The sequence below is a fragment of the Argiope bruennichi genome, chromosome 1, assembly GCF_947563725.1.
Source record: "Argiope bruennichi chromosome 1, qqArgBrue1.1, whole genome shotgun sequence".
Lineage (NCBI taxonomy): Eukaryota > Metazoa > Arthropoda > Arachnida > Araneae > Araneidae > Argiope > Argiope bruennichi.
The window spans coordinates 112,972,692-112,993,576 of record NC_079151.1 but is presented as its reverse complement, the minus strand read 5'-3'; the positions used below and the strand labels follow the sequence as shown (position 1 = coordinate 112,993,576).

At 25.0% G+C, this 20,885-nt stretch overlaps 1 protein-coding gene across 2 annotated transcripts in view; it reads left to right on the top strand.

The window, feature by feature from the left end:
* LOC129981756 (uncharacterized) overlaps positions 1–20,885 on the top strand; it is a 71,167-nt gene that overhangs the window by 6,918 nt on the left and 43,364 nt on the right. For both annotated transcript variants that reach the window (XM_056092745.1, XM_056092762.1), the window contains exon 2: positions 14,778–14,858. The gene's annotated coding sequence lies outside the window, so the exon portion shown is untranslated. The remainder of the gene's footprint in view (positions 1–14,777; positions 14,859–20,885) is intronic.

The window sequence follows — 20,885 nt, the reverse complement described above, 5'->3', positions numbered from 1 at the left end:
TGCAATTTTATCCCGAACCTTTATTGTCCAGTCTAGACTGAAGTGTTCAAGTATAAAGTAATCCCATGGATTCAGTAAATAAAGTTTATAATGATGTCTCGCATCTTTTTAAAACTAGAAATTAAAGCCTTATTTCATCCGTTTTCAGGAGAAAGACAATATGAACAATTCCATCAGAAGAATGCGAACTATGCACAAGCTATTTTTCGAATATTATATTTACGAAGGAAAAATGAGCAACATTTGTGCCATTTAAATTGCATATGCTGCGATAAAAAGAATATAATTATGCTTGAAACATCATAAACAATGAAATTGTGTTGTTTGTGTCATTAGTTATTAATCTGAAGTAGAAAAATACATAATTTTAGAGACTTCGAACTTTATTTTTATATTATTTGTAAATTATAAATAGGAATTATTAATGAGACTTCTAGAATCTTTATGTTTCAAAAAGTAAATTGTAAAGAGATGATGTTATGGAATTCTGCGAAATATTCGATATAAAAATATCTTAAAGATTTATTTTCTCCGTGTATTTTCTCCAATTGTCCAGTTTTACTGGACAGTTGAATAAACTTTTAATACTGTAATAATTTTTTATATTGCCTTGGATATTTGAACAACCGTGTGTTGAATTTTAGAGCATATATATATTCATAGGTATCTTGAAATACCACAGGTTTAACAACCAAACCTATAACCGAAATTGAAATCTTCATGAACCAGATACAATCATGTCAAAAATTTGTTCTATATTTCACATGCATTAGAAAATTAAAAGACATGAATTCGAAGATCTTATTATAACTTAATACTTCTTATTTATAGTCAGTCTTTTAAATGGTAAACTTTCATTTTGCTTCTCTGCATGATGTAAATTCTAAATACAAGCTTAGAGTGCTATCATGTTTTATTTTATTGTTAAGTGCTGAGTCAAATCTGGGATAAGTTAAATCTTTTTTTACATTGACATGATTCATCACGTATAAATTCAAAATATTACTTATGGTTATTTATGTTTTCTAATAATAAGTGTTAATTTCATTTCACTTTCAAAATATTTGAAAATTTTCATTTCGCATTTCAAGATATATGAAATGACTATGGTACATAATCGAGAAAAAAATATTTGGATAAAGAAAGTCGTACACATAGAAATTAATTTTTAAAAAAAAAAAATTGAGATATTTTCCATACATTTAAAAATTTAAGAACTTAAAATAATGAATAATTAAAGATTGGTTCGGCATCAGTTTGATTGACTATCTGTATCCTTTTGACTTACAGTTTTATTGACTGATTTCTTTCAAAGTTTAAAGCCGTAATAATATAATGCATGCTGTTATTTTACATGACATCATAATGGTGAACGAATTTTGATAACTTAAATATAATAACATTCCGACATTAATTTTTGTTCATGCAATAACAAATATCATATCTAAACAAAAGATTAAGTATAACGATACGGTCAACTTGCCGCCTTCTAATTTCCTTCATAACGACTTTTCATATTTAGATACAATATTCGTTTTTACTATAATAAGTTCTGTTCTGTGTTAAACAGAATATAAATTCTCATGCATATTTTTGTGAATGCAGTGAAAGGAATACCACTGCCAAAAAATGCGACTGTTACATGTAAACCTTGTATAACATGACACTGCAACTATAAAATAGGTTCACCCCAGTAATATTTGAAAACTTTAGAAAGCCATCTTAGAAAATGACCTTGCACAAATAGATTTTATAGTAGATAATACAAGAAAAATATCTAAACTATTAAAAGCATTTAGATGAATTTTTCAGAGCAAAATCTTAAATTCCGAGCAATCTAATTTAAACTCAGAAAAATATTTCTTTTCTTATAAACTTGAAAAAATTTATGTTTCTTCTAATATATAAAATAGTTTATTTTTCTGATAGGAATGCAAAAATAAATAAATCCATCTATTCCCAACTTCAGTCTTTTTAAATTTTTCGATTTTATTATTACTTTTTGGCACAGTTTATTAACAAGAAGAGTTTTAGTCATTATATTATTTTATCTAAATCCATTGCAAAGAATGATTTTGGAAACTTTCCTTGAAAAAAGATATAAGATGTTAACGTATAGAAGCATTTTTAAGTCTTAACAATTGAGAATAAATTAGTCATTTTTTAAATGGTAATTTTTTAAAATTTTTATCTTATGCCTCAAATTTAAACATTTTTTTATATCTAAGGCGATTAAATTTGTCTTTATTAAATCATGAATTCAAAAATAGGCAATAAGAAATATGTTTCGTAAAATAGGCATTCTATTTCATGATTTTGTGTTCACATGAAATCTATTGATATTTTTTTCTAGATAATTAAAATGTTGTTTTACATTGTGTCAATGATAAAGTTGTAACTCTTCAAAACTTTGTTAAAAATGAAATATATTTTCCCCATGCCATTAAAAGTGACAGAGTCAAAAGAAAATGAATTAATGTATTCAAACTGTTTTAAAATATATCTCTGTAACTGGAGAATCATACATAACATATTTCATTGATATACAATATATGCTGAATATGCATAAATATTCAATTTTCTGTTACAAAGATGGAAATTCAATTAATTTGAATATATTAACCAATTTTTCTTTGGCTTAATCATTGTTAGCAGTATTAAGATTATATATATATATCTACTGGTAAAAATGCAGAAATTTATTATGAGTTCTCTTTTGTTTGTCTAAAATAAAATTTTTAATTATATCGAGATTAATTTACTTTTATTTATTTTAACAAAATTATGTCAATGAAATGTATTACATTAATTTTTTTTAATTTATCGGCAAAAATATGAAATTTTGAAACTTGAAAATTTAAAAATTCTTTTTGTTTAGGTTGAAGTAAAAAGTATTATACATTACACGATTTATAAGCGCACTTACTAAAGTCTTTAAATGACTATGAGCTTTTCTAGTCATCTGATTTTGAGTCTCAAATTGTTTTGAAGTAACAATTTCGAATTACAAAGTTTTATTGATTCTAAATATTCATATCCGAAACAAAATTTACAAACGAAGTATTAATTTAAAATATATGAATATGAATAAATTCGAAACTATGATAACATATTTTTCAAAAGAATAAATCATTTTTTGATTTATTCTTTTGTCGAGAGCAATTTATCCAATGTTAAATTAGGATGAGTTCTTTAATCGTTTGAGCTTCAAAATTTTAAAGAATTAATGGAATCGTGGAGGCACTTGCTGTCTGAATTTTTGCTGTTTCAAAATTACATTACCAGGGACAATGGAAAATGGCTGAACTCAGATTAATAAAATCTGACGAATATTATTTTATCATTTTGTTGTATTTGGAAATGGACTGGTTTGTTGTAATTGGTTTTATTGACTAATTATTGTTATAGGAATGATATTTATTGCAGAAGAAGATTACATTTTATCATTAATTTTTTATCTATATTTTAAATTATTGAAATTTTGGATAAGATATTAAAATTAATATTGCATTTAAAGCTTTCTTGATTATTTCAAGTAATTTTTTTTCATTTTTGAAAGATGTTACTACATTTTTGTAGCATTATTTTTTTTTCATATTCACAGATTGTATATTTTTTGAAATGAAAAGATAATATATTTACTGAATTACGATTTATTGTCCGCAATAAAGCTGCAAAAGTGATGCATTCTATTTTATAAGAACAAACCATAAGTTGAAGAAAATTTTGGCCTTAAAACAAAAGAAAAAAAAAGAGCAAAAGGAATTAAACATAAATGCAATGTAAAAGAGGAATTAATCACCAGAGTTTTTGCCTTTTTGAAGAAAATTTATTTCATTTAATGACTTAATTGATTACTAATCTATAATGATTATAGTAGAGTTAAATTATATTTCTTTCTAATGCAATTGATTTAATGAATACGAATGTGAAAAGTGCACTGTCATCTCATCTATTGAAGTGGATTTCTTTAAAATAATTCTCACCGGAGAAAGTAGCGTTTATTAACCGTCATTTTTATTTGTTTGAATTCCGGTTTGCCAAAACAGGAGTGCTTTGAGATTTGAATAATTTTCCATGCATCCCTTTCAGTAGAAGTAGAACTGTACGATGAATTATTCATGCTTCTTGAGGCAATAAAATCCTACCTTAGATAGAATGTGGAAAAATCGTAACTAATTTATATATATGTATTAAAAACATGAAATGTACTAGAGATATATATGTACTATATATTTCTAGTACATATATATATGTACTAAATATTATATGTATATAATGTACACATAATATCTATATGTACTAGAAACATTAAAATGTTAGCACTAACATATAAACTTGAAAAACATTAATAAGCAGTTTATTATTATTATTTATTGATTATTCGGTAATGCGTGTTGCAAGAATTATTTCGACTTTCGAGATTGTGATTTTCCTTTAAAATATGAAAACCTTAGATTGTTTTATTTTAAGAATTTGCTGTTATTAAGAACACCACCTGTGAGAGACAAATCTAGCGAAATCAATTACATTTTCAATATTTTTTTCTTAAATTAGTGCATTCTATAAGGATGAAATGAAGGAGTTTGAGAATAGGGAAGGAATTCTTGTTTCAATTTTAATATAGCGGACAGCTCATTTGTGATGCGCCGCGAAAACTCATAAACAGAAGTAACGAGCTTTGGGGTTCAATGCTTTTCCTCCTCGACGCGTAGCTTTCGGTTTCATTTCTCTTTCAGTAACGTCGAATGGTCCTCGGGCTTCGAATGTACCCTCGTGCGGTTGCAACATCATTCACCACTTTGATCCATCTACCCCTCTTGTAGACACTATTTCATTTTCTTCGCGTATTTTTATATCTGATCTACTTTCTAACTGCCGGCTGTCACGGTAAATATAGACAGAGAGACTTATATCCTCAAGCTCAAAACCTACTTCTGTATTTGTGTCAGATCACTTTTTCTCATCGGCTTGTGGTTAGCTACTGGTTTTCAAACGAGTTCTTGTTACGAGTCAAGAGGATATTAATATATTCTGATTTTTATATGCATTTTATCTGACTGGATTAGAGATTCATGATATGATACTAAAACATAACTAGTCGCAGGTTTTAATAGCATGGTGTCGGCTATTTTCGTCTTCATTTTTCAATATATAGGTTTAGTAGTTAGCTTTCGGCAGTTTCTGTCTTCATTTGACACACCAATATGCTACCCGAAACGAACTAAAGAGAAGCTTATTTGATTTAATAACTATACGAAACTTCTTAAAATTCAGTGTGAAGAAATTCTGAAGAAACTTCATTTTTATCTTCTTTTATCTAAAACACTGTTGCAGAATTTTAAAAACAAGATCCTCTCTCTCATATTTCACTCAATGCATTTAGTTATGATGCCATAATTTCGAGTCAAAATAAATTTCGAATTTATCCTTAATTTATTCTTTATTATCAAAACTTTAAAGTTTAGTTATAATATCAGCAACAATATGATTGTAGTAGATACCTGACAAGCGAAAAACATTCATTTTTGAAAGCGCTATTTTTTTTAATATTTCTTATTTGACTTGGTTTCTTATTTATTTTTTAACATTTTATCTATTTTTATACACTTTAAGTTGTCGAATTTTCTATAAATAGGAAGAAAGCGATTGCTATTAAAACATAATAAAAAGTATGAATGCAGATAGAAATAACTACCTCGAATAAATAAATAGTATTTTTACAATTATTGTACATGTTATTACTTTAATCTGTTTTTAACAAGACTATAACTTTTGTTCCATAAACATCTTAATATTTATAGTACATTTTTGACACCATATTTGAGATAAGAATTAATATAAATTACTTTCATGTTGTATAACTTATTAGATATTAATGAAAACTGACAAAAATCAAATAACATAGTTTCTAAATCTATTAAAATTGTAGAATAAAGATCACATATTTTATTATTTTGGAACGTTTTTCAAAACTGTTGGAAAATATTATAAAAAACAATCTTATCTCTAATCAACCTAAAAATTTCTTTTTGAAACAATTATTCACTAATAAACTGAATAAATAACCATCTGAATTATTATTTTTTAATTTTCATATGATTTAATCGTAAAAAAGTCATTCACGAAGAGTTAAACTGGAATTCATCGAAAATAATTGGCTGATTTAAAATAAACATTGATGATTAATTAAGGCTATTTTATTGGGATTTTTCTATATCATTTTAGATATGGCAATGCATTTTTTTCAAATATTCTTATTTTCTAGAGTTTAATATTATTTTCATTAAAATTATACTCAACCTATTAACAATAATTAATATTAATTTTTTTGTGAAATACTGAAAGAGTTGATAAATTCATTTCTGAGAATATGTGTTTTATCTTCAGTTTCCAAGATATCTGCAATGGTTAACTATAGTTTTGCGCATGATTTCAGTTAATGGCATGGAATATTATAAGATAAAATAGTGTATGGGTTTTGGAACGCAAGTCTTGAGCCTTATTTAATTTAGGTAAGATGAAAAAGAAACTTAACAATAATATCCGCATTACTGTTAACCATTCTTTAATGATAAGTTCCTTTTTGCTTCGCTGAACATAAGGTGATACTTACATGCTGTTTGCCGACATTTTGGCTTCTCAACCGTTGAATTGCTTCTTAGGTTTGGCAAAACAATCCGTTGCTTTAATGTTTAAAAATGTAATTGTTGCGTTTCAGATGTTACGCTGATGTACAATTTACATATTATGGATCACTGAGAAATGCTGTTATGTCTGAATCATTGTATTACTTCTGCTTTTAAAGCAAACACTTTCTTATATTTTTCAGTCATGGTATGCAGTAAAAATGAATGAAAAAATTGAAAATGTTCTACGTAATTCCCTCGTGCTTGTAAATATTAGTTTTCAGAGTTAATATACAGAGTTTGGTAAAGAAATGCTCATTATATACATTTTTTTAGTATAAAAATTAATAGATCTTATTTTTATCATATTTATTTTATCGTCAGAAGATTTAAGAAAATGTTATTAAAAGGTAATTAATTAAACATTTTCAAAATTATTTCTATATTAATGATGTTATGTTTCAGAAAATAACGTTTTTTGACTATGTTATGGATATAATTGTATGATGAAAGATATCATTGTAATCGAGATTTTGATTAGTGGATATCTACTCCAATCTAAATATGCCAATGAAAAAAAAATTGATAACTCCTCATAATAAATATTTTAAAACAATTAATCGATTTATCGAAGTAAAAGCCATAAGACATGTTAGCGTTTATACCTGTAAAATGTAATATAAGGAGTGGTTGTTGTTAATGAAACCGTGAAACATATAAACTTTAATTTAAAATAAAATTCCTGTAAAAATATAATTAACTGTTATTTTTTCTTTTATTATTTGAAGAATAAATATTGAAAGCAATTTATTTATTAAAAATCGTAAAAGAAAGGAAGTATTTGAATGAAGTATTCATTGAAAAAAAAGTAGAAATTTAAAAACATCGTCTTAAGACACTTCTGCTTAGCAACGTGACGCTTTTAAATACTAATTAGGTTGAGCGATTGTTTGTTGAGAAGAAAAACCCAAACATTTATTTGATTGCAATGGTATTTCCTTCTTTGGCAACACACCCTGAAATGCGAGTATTTTCTATAACTTTCTTTTTATTCATTTACTCACGCGTTCTCACTTTCTACCTTACAGAACAAAAATATTGTTTTTTTATAGACCTAAATAGAAAGTGGTTGCGTGTAAAAGAACTGAATTAGAACATATTGCATCACAGATGTGGAAAATTTCCGCCCTTCCATGATTGGAACAAAAACAAGATTTTTTCATAGTAGTGCTGGACTCTATAAAAAAAGAGAAAGTATTCATGGCTTCCTTAGTCCAGTTTTTTTTTTTTTTTCATTTTCTGACCTCATTTCTAAAAAGCATTAGACATCCTATAAGCTGAAGGATGTTTCCCCATTTATTTTTACCTTTTACAGGTTTGGTGCCTTTTCTTTTTTATTTTTTTGCTTAGTAGCAAACAAAATGTTTTTGTTTTGCTTTCATTAATGGATGTGGTTAGAGTTCATTCGATATTCACCTTGTTCTTTTGCATAAATGCTTTTTAACTTCGCATCTAAATATTTTCGAAGACATTATCTAAATTGGTACCCAATTAAAACTTTCTGGTTTCATTGAAGGAGCAGCTAGAAGGGTAAGAACTAAAAATTTATAATAATAAAAAAAGTTGCAAAATTAAAAAAAGGATATTCTTGATATAAAAGTTGTCTAATTTATTTTAACGAGATACTTACAAAGAAAAATTATCACACTATATTTAATTGAATAAATTCGTTTAAAAAATGATTCCTTATTCGTTTTGAAAAGTCATCTCAATACTACAGTTTTGTTGAATACTGTTTTTATAGTCAACTTTCAAGTCTCTCAACTAAAAGGCTTTATAATTCTACTGAATGTTTTAAAATCATTTAACATATTTTTAGTAAATGACGAGATGGAACTATCAACCATTTTCAAAATTTTATTACTTTTTAATGGCATAAAATATAAAAATGGCCTCCTTTATGTACAAGTTTTTCGGAAAAAAAATTCTTTGAAGATTTTCGATTAATTAAATCGGACAATCCGCAGAGATATTTTTCTTTAGTAAAGTGACCATTTCTAAATTTTTGCACTGATCAAAGTGATGAATGGTAATTTTCAACTAATCGATACAATAGACTTTGAAATTTAATCTTTGTTTTTCTCTTTTATCTTACTGCATTAGATAATTTTTTTTCGATCAATTTAAGAAAAACGAAAGTTTTCAACATGAACTAAAAACTTATTTTCTGTTACTGGGCGAAACAATTTGAATTTTTTAATATGAACTTGTTAATTAAATAATTTTGAATGTCAATGTCAATTTCTGCTATTTTAGTATTAAAGGAAAATTTCTCTATATCCAATCACTGATTTATATAATGTTTTTTTAATTTTATACAAGAACCCAAGAACTGAACTTCTCTAACAGAGCCTTCAAATAGCATTCGCAATTTTTACAATTTTTTTTTCACCTACGATTTTTTTAAGCCATAAGAATGCAAGAAAATAAGGTACAGTTTTTTACTGATTGTAAGTGTATAACTGTTTTCTTTATATTTTGATACATCTCATAATTCAACCAGAAGAAAATAAAACAATAAATATAAGTTTTCAAAAAAACAAAAATTTGCAAATAGTTAGCTGTATACGCCAGCATCATTCCGGCAATGTAGAGACAAATCAGATACATTTTATTGTCTGAACGTTTACTGCTGTAAAATAGAGAACGTAATTTTATATCTTTTCGAAATTCAAGGAGTGAAAATAAATATGATAATTAATTGCACTCTTCGATGGTAGCTAGATGTATTTCAATTGATCCACGACTATTGAAATATGAACGACTCTTTCAGTGACTTTACAGATTGTTCTGAAACGCATTACACCTTTCATAAGAAAATCTAAATCAAATCAGAATTGAAGATAACGATTTTGTAGTTATTGCTATGAGAAATAATTAAAATACTTTCTTAAATCATGGAAACAATAAAAAATGATGTCCATTTGTAATCTTTAGGCATAGGTTTCGAACAAAAAGATTTATTGGCCGAAATAATTTTTTTATGTATTTTTACTAAGCTTTTTATAAAGGAAAATTGATTATTCACATTTAACACTGCAAAATTTTAACACGGAGTAAAAGTAATTTTTTTATTTTAGGTATTAGAGAAAGTAAATTGAATTTATAAAACTTTGGGCTGTTTTATTCTAATTGCGTTGTGCGTTATTGTTCTCAATGGAGATTTTCTTTTAATTGGGTTATAGAATATCATAACATTCTTATCTCCATTATTAAGCAGCTGCTTACTTTTGCAAAAATCAAGAATAATAATTGGCAATCTGAGAAAAATCCTGCTTTTAGAAAGCTTACTACTATTACCTGTTAACTACTACTAGCTTCTTACTGTTACAAATTTATAATTGAATTACAATGAAATAAATTTAAAGATTTACAACATGATCTAAAACTTATTGTAAAATTCAAGAGAAAAAAATCGATAAATATTATCGATTCATAAACCTTTGATTTTTCTAAATGACTTATAAGTTTCATTAGAATCACTTTAAATTTGCAACAGTAATGATTTATTTATTTCCAACTACCTAGACATTTGCACGATTCTTGTAATTGCCCGATTGCCAAGCCAATAAAACTCAAAAACATTTGTTACAATTGAACGAGTATTGCACCACAATGCTCTTTAGAAAGGAAAATAATTATATTGGAACACAATTAATTAATTAATTAATATTTTAACAGCACAAAAGCATTTATGAGCAGTTATTTTTTATATAACTCTGCTCGTTTTAGAAATAATTAATGCTGCTGTGTCTAAATCATTTAAAGGACAAAATAAATCTCCCTATTTATAATTTAATATAAATATTAGCAATCTTGACAGCTGTATCTCAATGATGATGCAATTGGTTATCAATGGTTCATCAATTTTAAAGAACATTACACAGAACCTGTAAATAAGTAATTTTATTTAACTTTTTACAGAAATGCAGAAAGGGAACTTCATTTCTTTAAAATTAAAGATATAAAAATATTTAGTTTCTACAAATACATTCTATATGATACTATTTAAAAGCATTTTGAAAGACTTCATTTTGAAGTCTTTTAGAAAATCATTATTGAATAACAGTAATAACAATTAAAACAGCATTTTGATAAAACGGAAAGTGAAATTTTGGTTTTGTTTCATTTAATAATATTATTGCCCAATTTTGGAATCATACAAGGGCTATTTGGAAAAAGGATTTGGCAATTTTGAAACAACATTAGATGCAAAGATCGAACACGCCTTTGCCCAAATTATTGTATATATATTAGGAGGAGGAAAAATTTCCGATTATCAAACTGTGTAACTGTTATTTGCACTTTATTATATTATTAGCACTGGTTTTTAGTATTGATATTACTAGTAATTTCTTGATTTCAGTTATTCTCAGTATGATATTATCAAAACAAGGGTAAAATTTAAGAATAAATTAAGGTTATTTTGTCTTCAAGAGTTTTTTCACTCGCATGAAAAATAAGTATTATTTTCTTAAAACATTTTCTTGTTAGTTGCACAGAATTGAAGATTTTTTTTTCCAAATTTAACTTATTTATTAAATCCCTTTTTAATTCTTTGAAAAATTTCATCAGCTTGAACTGTTGACGTCAAATTATTTTCCAAGAAATAAAATAGTGCATTTTAAACAAATTAAAAACAACAATAATTCATTTTCTAATAAAAAAATATATTTTATTTAATAATCATTGATTTTAACCGATATTTTCCGGGCAATCATTTAATATTGCGGGAAAATGTGGCATTGAAGCTTTTTAAAGCATATTTTTAAAAAATTCGAAAAATGACAATTTTTTTTTATCTATTTTAAATTTTTTAAAAAATTAGGTCTTTATAAAAAATAATAAAAAATATTTGTTTTCCGTTAATACGCGTTACGCACCTATACGCAATAAAAATTACTTTAAATGTTCTTTAAAGAAATCGAAAGTTACTTTTCAGTACTTTGATAATGAGTAAATATTTTATCTCCAAAGTTTCACTGTGCAAGTTAAAAAAATGGATATAAAAGAAACGCATTTGAATATTATTAGCATAAATATGAGAAAGATACTTTCAATTGTGATTGTTTTTGAAATTACATTAAAGCATTCTTATATTCTATTGAAAACTGAAAATTATTTTCGATTACTTTGAATTTCTGCGGTCGATTATTTTATTAGGGTAAATCTAAATTACTACACACAGCATATAATAAATGATTAACATTAGTCAAATTAAAATTATTTCTTAATCGTTTAAAATAACATTTCTTTTTAAAACTCTAAAACGTGGATTTTTTTAAACTTTTGAATACAAATATTTAAAGTTTCATTTATTTAAATAAAAATTATTGGATTATATACATTACATCGCCATTTAAAAAAAAATGATTATAAAATTTTATATTTTAGAATTCTTTTTTAATGAATTATACATTTTATACTTTTATATAAATGCTTTTGTCACTGATTATATTTGCACTCATTTTAGATACACGCATAAGATTTAATATATCGTGCTTATAATTTTCGAAATGATGTTTTTATTCATAAAAATGCATTATTTTTCGGAAATTCCTATATAAATTGGTCTTTCTGATATCTAATTTTAAATCGTATCGGAGATTTTTCTGAAAATTGACTATTTACACTATTAAAACCTAAGTTACATTTTATAGCGTAGAAAAATAACAATTCAATTACAAAAGCAAACCATTAAAAGTATTCAACTTATAACTTCTTTTCTTCATTAAGAAGCTGCGATGCCATTATTGTCACTTTTCGCTGCTCTTTTATCACAAAAGCAATATTAACTGCAAAAATTGTTTCAGACTGTTTTCAGCGAAATTATTGTCGGTGTTAAGTGATTCTTAAAGATATTATTCCACTTAATAAATTTTTCACTGTGATTTAATTTTATACATAGCTATTTACACAATAATATAGAAATTTTAAAGCTAAACTAATTTTTTTCATAGCAAAAGAATTAAAATCAATGCAAAATAAAGTTATCGATCCCAGTAAAAAACGTCTTTTGTTTTATACTAAAGAAGAATGGTTATATAATCTTGAGGAAACTTCCATTAATTTATTCACTAAAACGCAGAAAGCAATTTGCAGAATTATTTTCAGATAATTTTTATTCAAAATTCGATTTCTTCATTTTAAATTCAGATCAATTTTCGAATGCGGAAGATCGTCGAACGATTGCTTTATTTTCAAATTATTTTTATTCAAAATTCGATTTCTTTATTTTAAATTGAGAGCAATTTTCAAATGCGGAAGAGAAGTATATTAATTTAATTTTATTTTTGAAATTGTCTACGTGGAATGATATCTTAGCAATATAAACAAGGCAGAAGTTAAGTTTCATAATGAAATGTATTAAATTTCAAGTTGCTATGAAGACTATTTTCAGTTCCCATTATTTCATTTATTTTTATATAAAATTCAACTCAAAGTTTATAAATCCAAAACAAACTGTTATTAACTCTATATTGCTAAATTATAAGAATTTTATATCAAAATAACAGTAGTTATTATTCTGTTTTTAAGAATTATTTAAATACGACTGTAAGCTATTTTGATGTGTTTATTAATTATCTGAATTTTCTAAACTGAGAAAGGGCCATAAAGCTTAGGTATGATTGTAAAAATAGAAACATACACGCGTAAATCTATTGGTTAATTGCAGTTATTTCGAAATTTCATAACTTTTAGAACTGTCCATAATAAATCTATAAAATTTTGTTTGTCCGGAACAACGCGTCTTTAAAAACCTTCAGTTTTTAATTTTTTATTTGAATTTTTACAAATATATAGAATACTTTGAAGAAATATTATTTTTTTATATATCTTGCTATTTGTTAAATCATGAATGTTTTGTCAGACAATTTTCATGTAAATAGTACTGTAAATGGATTCATTCACATGTAACTGTGATTTAATTATTTTTTCTTTTCTGAGAGAAACATATAAGTAAGCCATCTTACTTTCTTTTCTTTACTACTTAATAATATTAATTTTTTTAAAAAAGGAATAAAAAGTGCTTTTGGTTTGTGTTCTTTCAATATATATCTTCATTTCTCGACAATTTTTTTGTTTCTAAGCTTGTTTTTAAAGGATTTAGAAAAAGGATTCCTGAAGTAATAAAAATACTCCCGATGAAATTTATATATATATATATATATATATATATATATATATATATATATATATATATATATATATATATATATATATATATATATATATATATAATAAAAGACCGAAAGTTTTGTATTATTGATTCCTTAAGCGATGTTTTAATGATTTAAATGTATTTTAAATTACAATGCTTTGCAATATTTTATGATATAGTTTGTCATTTGAATCATTGCATTTATGATATATGCAAATTCCGATATTTCTAGCTTAGAGAAAAAAATAGTGCATTCGTTTGCATGAACGTTATCTTGATTACGATGAAAAACATTTTTTCTGCATTGTATTAGCTGCTCAAAAAATGAATAATACTTTAACCAAAGTCGCATTTTTAAAGAAATAGTGTTTTGAGCTTTCAAACATACACATTGCTTTCTTCTTTTAATATTTTCAAAATAATACTTCATTTAATATATTTCTTTTCTGAAAGTTGAACAACGAAAATGATATATTATTAGTAGAAAGCTTTTATAGTTTTCTAGAAGTTTTATCGATAATTAAAGAATTTTTTTTTTGATTTAATGCATATATGAAAGCTATTGGAGAAAGTTCAAATGAACATGTTTATTTTCTTTCCTTACTGAGAATTAAAATTCTAAAATTAATGTTAGTAATAAATAAAAACTTAGTTTTAGATACATGCACTTAGTTATATTTAAAAAATTGCTAAAAATATTTATTCGATTCATGTATATATCTTATATTTGCTTATTTTATTGCAGTATGAAATTATCTGCATTTTGATTGATTTCACTAGTACTTAGTAATAAAAATTAAATAAACTGTACAGGCAGTTGTCGTTAAAGAGAGAGGATACACAATAAAATATAAGTTTTAAAGTTTCAATCAATGAATTTTAGAAATTATGAAATTACAAGTTTAATGTTTTCTTTTTTATTACAGAAAATAATAACTATCCAGAAAAGCGGTGTTTTGAAACGATCTTGAAACGAAATTTTAAGGAACACCATTTTGTTTGATGAGGTAAGTTTAATTTTTTAAATCAAAATTAATTATTTTTGCACTTGTTTTTTTAAGCTTTTGATACACTCAATATTTAATTGTTTTATGCTCAGCAGCGACATTTACTTGAATCACCTATCCTCTACCTTCTTTTTAAGGATCATTACAAAATGTACACCATCACAACATCACAAAATGTATACCATAATATTACTACATTTAAATTATTGTTGTTTTATACTGTAATTAAAATAACAAGTCTTCTTGAAATTCATTTTGTAAAAGGTATTATTTACTTTACTCTTGCAGTGCAAAATAAACTCTACTATGCAGATAAAAATGTATTTGGTTTTCTGATAAAATATATCATTCTGTAAATACATTGAACTTCTTGTAAATAGATATCATACTTATAAAACAATATAAGATAGCATAAAAAGTGAATTACACTCAAGCTTCAGCTTCAAATTATTGAATTATAAAATTTTTAATCACTTTGTAGGTTCAATTATTTCCTTACTATATATTATCAAAATATTCTCTCTCTATGCGATTTTAAGCAATCTTAAAACGTGGCAGTAACCATTTTCTTTCAGATTTGCATTTTGATAATAGATTTTGAATTTAATCTTAACTACGCAATATTTAACTTTTTATTTTTTTGTTTGTTGGTTGTGTCAATAAAGCAGTGATAATATTTTTTCATTTGTTCATCAAGACTTTAATCCCATTTTTTAGAATTTTAAAAAATTAAATTATAAGAATATTTATTTTTGTATATTAATTAAAAAAAGAGATTTTTATTGGTTTTTAATCTTGAAGTAGTTATTGTTATTTTACCTTTATTTAATTTCTTTTCTTTCTGAATAAAATCTCCAAAATAAAGAAAGTAAAAAATCCTTTTTTAAAACTCCTATACTTTTTCTTATTATGCAATTTGATGTATGAAAATTTTGCATTGTCCTTTCAACAAAGTTAGTGCAGTATATGTATATTGACCGTAGTCACTGTTGATAATTTATTGTTAAAAAATTTTATTTATAAATGTGTATTGAAACACTAACAAAATTTTTAAACACAATCGGATTACAACAAAATTTGTTGCTTTTATGAATATATTCCAACTCAGTTAACCTGTGTTTAATGTTAATAATGTGAATAATGTTATCATTGATGTTAATAAGTGTTATATATTTCCTGATATTTCCATACTCCTCTTAAGAAATTGTGAATTGTGCATCCAATATTTTTCTATTGACACTAGAACAAGAAAAGCCCGTGTTATATCACCCGTAAGTAAATAAAAATCGAGTTTCTGGTAAAATGTATTCAGTCCATCTCATCAACGCTATCTATCAATTTTATACACTTCACACTTGTCATTACATATGTAAAACTAAAATGAAATTCATTAACTGTCTCAGCATAACGTCTCCGAGAGAGGAACCTAAGAATTTGAAATCTGTCAGATAATCTTCTAACAAATCCTTTTCTCTTTTGAAATAGGTACTCACTAAGTTGGCATTTTTAAAACATAGATGCCAAAATTTAAAAATCTCCTGCACCTGCAAGTCCGTACATAGAGATGGATTCGGGTCTAGTTATGGTCTTTCAAAACATTTGTTAGTTAATTGTATATTTAAATTTTGAAATCGTTAGCACGAGCTAGAGGGAACACCCAATAATTCTTGTGATCCCATCTGACTACCATTTCCAATACAAGTAGTTGCAATGCACGATATGAATTCGCCATGATTTAATAAAATTCTAGGACAAAGTACTTAAACTGACTGATCTGTGAAATGAATATGCGTAGCTATTATATATTCGATAATTAATTTCTCTGTCAGGTGAATTGGTTTAGTCTAAATTTGTAAGGAAGTCTTAAAATAAACTATGCCCAGCAAAAAATTCTTCATGAATATAATATAAAAATGTGTATGTAATTTTTAGATTATTCTTTAATAGCTTACAAATTTTAGAAAAAGTCACGAACAGAAGGGGTAATTTTTTTATATTAAATTAAATTTTAAATAAATAAGTGCATATTTATAATTTCTAGCGAAAAAATAGAAATTCTTTCTGTAGAATAAAAAAAGAGTATTAATTTAAAATGTACTCACGTAAAGATTCTTCTGTTTGAAACTCTTGTTTACAGGAGAAGCTATCATTCGTTTAATGAATTCTTAAAACGTTACATGCAATTTTTCAATGCATACCATGTTGTAAAAAAAAATTAAAAAAAGCTGAAAATAAGTATATATTTTGCCTCTTAAATCTCAGCACAATATATAAATAAGAAAGGAATCTGATTAATTTGTTATTCTTTCTTGTAAAATTTGAAAGGTTTATTCTGAGTACATTTTAATTACAATTTAAATGCATGAACGAGGCAATTTAGAAATGTGTAATAAATGTTAATAAGCCGAAAAGTGTGTTTAAGAATATTTTATTATAGTATTATAGATTTTTCACAGTTAAATAGCATTAGATTATAATCTGTTCTTTATTATTAGATAATAAGCCGTGTCGTATGCATGGAAAGTTTCAAGTTTTATAAAATTGTCTTATTTTAACTTTGATATGCTTATACAAATCATTTTAAATGCTACATGGTATTATTTACTTATTTTTGAATTTTTGAAATAAATTATTAATAATTTTGAATTTTTAGAGAATACTTATTAATAATTCAAATGATGATATTTTTTTTACATCAGCTGCCTTTTTGGAATTACAGTATTTCTTTAAATTATATTTTTAATTGAATTAGCGTATGAACCTGTGCATCAGAGAATGAGCTTAATTTTTAAATGCTGATATCTTACTGTTTAAAAGGACTGGAAGTAGAATAGCACATGTAGGATAAATAAAGAGTAATTTTAATTGTATATTTAAAATACTATTAACTTGAGGAAAAATATGAATGTTTTACATTGTTTAGATTAGAAATTAGCTCAAATTATTAAAAGGTTAAAAATAACAGAATGTATGCATTTGTTACGAATTGTAGGGATGTTGACCGAAATATTGAAAGTGCATAGTAAATGAACAAAACTGACTTCTAAAATAATATAAATTATTTATCGATCTAAATTTGAAACTTGAAAATTATTTTTACTGAAGAAATTATTAAAACCAAATTATATGAAATATTTAATTGAAAGTTTTAGCGACTATTAACCAGGAGAACCAATGGTCACCAAAGGCGATTAGTTCATAATAAAAGTCTGTAAGTTGATGGAACCTTTATAAACACACAAAAATAGAAAAATAAATAGATTTTCAACTTATATTGAAAATCTGAAATAATCGAAATAAGGAAGAAAGCTGATTATATAGAATTTAGTAAATTTTTATGATTAGTTAAAGATACGTTTTAAAATATTTCAGTTTAAAGAAATGACGATCATCTTATTTAAAAGAACATTTCATTCAAATCATTAAAATAAATAAAACGTCAATTTTTAAAAATTATATTTTACCATGTTTTTTTTAAAATCTTGCAAGCTTACTGGACAGCAAAATGTAAAATGAAAACAAATTATTAGTTCTGCAAGGGCAAATACATTGAAATTGAGATTGAAATTTTTATACTCAACGCAAATTAAAGAGATTTTATGAATGTTTCTTATTTCATATGACAGAGAAAATTGCCCCATCCATTGTATAAAAGTAAAACAAAAAACACCGTGAAATTATTTTAGAGAAAGTGAAAAAAATTGAGAACATAAGAATATTGTATATTTGTGATTAAGACATAGACAAGATAAATAGATTTTGAAAGTTTCTTTCGACACTATTAGATATGGATATGTAAGATTCTTAATACAATAACTAACGTTTTTTTTTAAATCTGATTTTTTAATATTAAGCTACAAAAACCGTAGATGCAATAGTGTTATTTGTCAGATACATATAGAAAATTTGATAAAGAAGAAAACATTAATTGTATAAACAGTAAATATTTTATATATAATTTAAAATATCCATATTACGTTATGATACGAAGACATGACCATGGACTAAAGTTCAAATAAATGTATAATTTATAACATTAAAGTAGGCACACGTTCTGATGTATTCATTTGTAAAATGCTTTTTTTAATATCTTTTCGAAGAGCTCTTTATCTGCTTAAAAACATACTCGTAAATGCTTTCAGACTAAATAATACTAAAATAAAATTTAATTCAGTTGGCTTTAAATCAGTTAGAAAAGGAAAAGGTGATATAATTACGTAATTAATTTAAAGCTTGATCATTTTCGTCATTCCACAAACAAAAGATACTGTTTAAAATCTTATATACAGGGGATATTGGATATCGAATGCAACTTCTATGCATTGAACATGAAGTTTCTTGGAAAGAAACGAGACATAAAAATAGAATTATTTATAGAAATGTCAATGTACAAGAATATATAAATATATTTATTTTTTCATTATTCACCAAATTACAGCAAATTCAATCACTTAATATTTAATGAGTGATCCATTAAATGAATATTCTTATCATGGATCGTTTCTACCAATTCCAACATTACTTTATCAACCTTGTTAGAGTTTTAAAGATTTAAATTGAATCTTCTAAACATTTTCAAAAATTTTAATAATCGAATCACGATTTTTCAAAACCGTTGTTATAGCATTGACATTTCATAGTTTTTTTTAACCTCATCATTATTTCCTATCCGACGTTTCTTTACAAAAATGAACATCTTTTTTTCGCATTTAAACAATTTCATTTAGGAATCACATTTTTTATTACAAATCTAAAACTAATCTGAATCTAAATTAAATGTTTCGTTCCAAGTTAGGAAAGATATTCGTAGAACAGAAAATAACATTAGACTCCCTAACAAATGTTTATAGTTTTTTTCGATTAGCTTCTATTATGGAATTTCTATTGCCTAATTAATAGCTCGCTTAGTATAAAATTCTTTTTCTTTAGAATGTTGTTTCGTTTATCATGACTCATTATTCATTTTTTAATGATGTAATAAATGCAATTTTTAAATTCTTTTTCAAATCAAATTTCAAAATATGTTGATATTTTATTGCAAGCCTTCTATGAAATGATCATTTTTTTGCTGCGATTAATTTTATATTATTACTGTTTCTATTCTTTAATATGGGGTTTATAGTTGACAAAAAGAAGAAAAGTAAAGAGGGAAGTTCTTAAACCTGTTATTATCGCTCGAAGCGTTGTTTAGTCGACTGTTGATGCTCAATGCGATATTAAAAAGTGAAATCGTTATAGGTAATTGACACTATTTTTCCTTGAGGCTATTTTAAGTTGTGTGTTGACTTTTGAAACAAGTTCCTGTTTGCTAAAAATAACGACTGATCTACAGACAAGTATTGCAGCTGAGTAGTTAAATTTATACGTTTGGATGTTTTTCTGTTGGTTTTTATTTTTAAACTTATTCAACTTATATTTTAAGGTGAGCTCATTAGTGTTTCTACTATCTAAGTCTTTATTGAAGGTGTACCTCATGATTTTATGCTTGTATAGATCTTATATAAGTTTGTATTTGTATATGCAATAATTAATAAGAACATAAGTTAAATTTAATAATCTTGAAAAAGATATGGAAAACCATTGCTATAAACTAGTAATGCCAAAAATATATTTTCTGCTTGTTCAATTCCCTAAAAAACTAAACATTTTTAATTTGATTTCTTTCCTATTTAAGTTGACTATTCTTGATAAATAAGAGTTTCTACAAATATTTTAAACTTTTTTTCATTGACGAAAAAGTTTAAGAAATGTTGTAAGTTAAATAACATTAATATTTAATTCTTTATGTTAAGTTATGTTTCGATCTTTAATGTTAATAACATTAAATAAGTTAAATAATATTAAAGATCGTTTTTCTTGTTCAGGAAAGTTCTTCGCATTACATATTATGTATCATAATCAAGTAAATAATAATTAATTTTTCAATGTTTAATCGTTAATGAAGTCGCATTAGTTTATGTTTTAAGAAAAGCAGCATAACTATACAAGATATATTAAAGCAGCAGTAATTATATATTACATTTACTT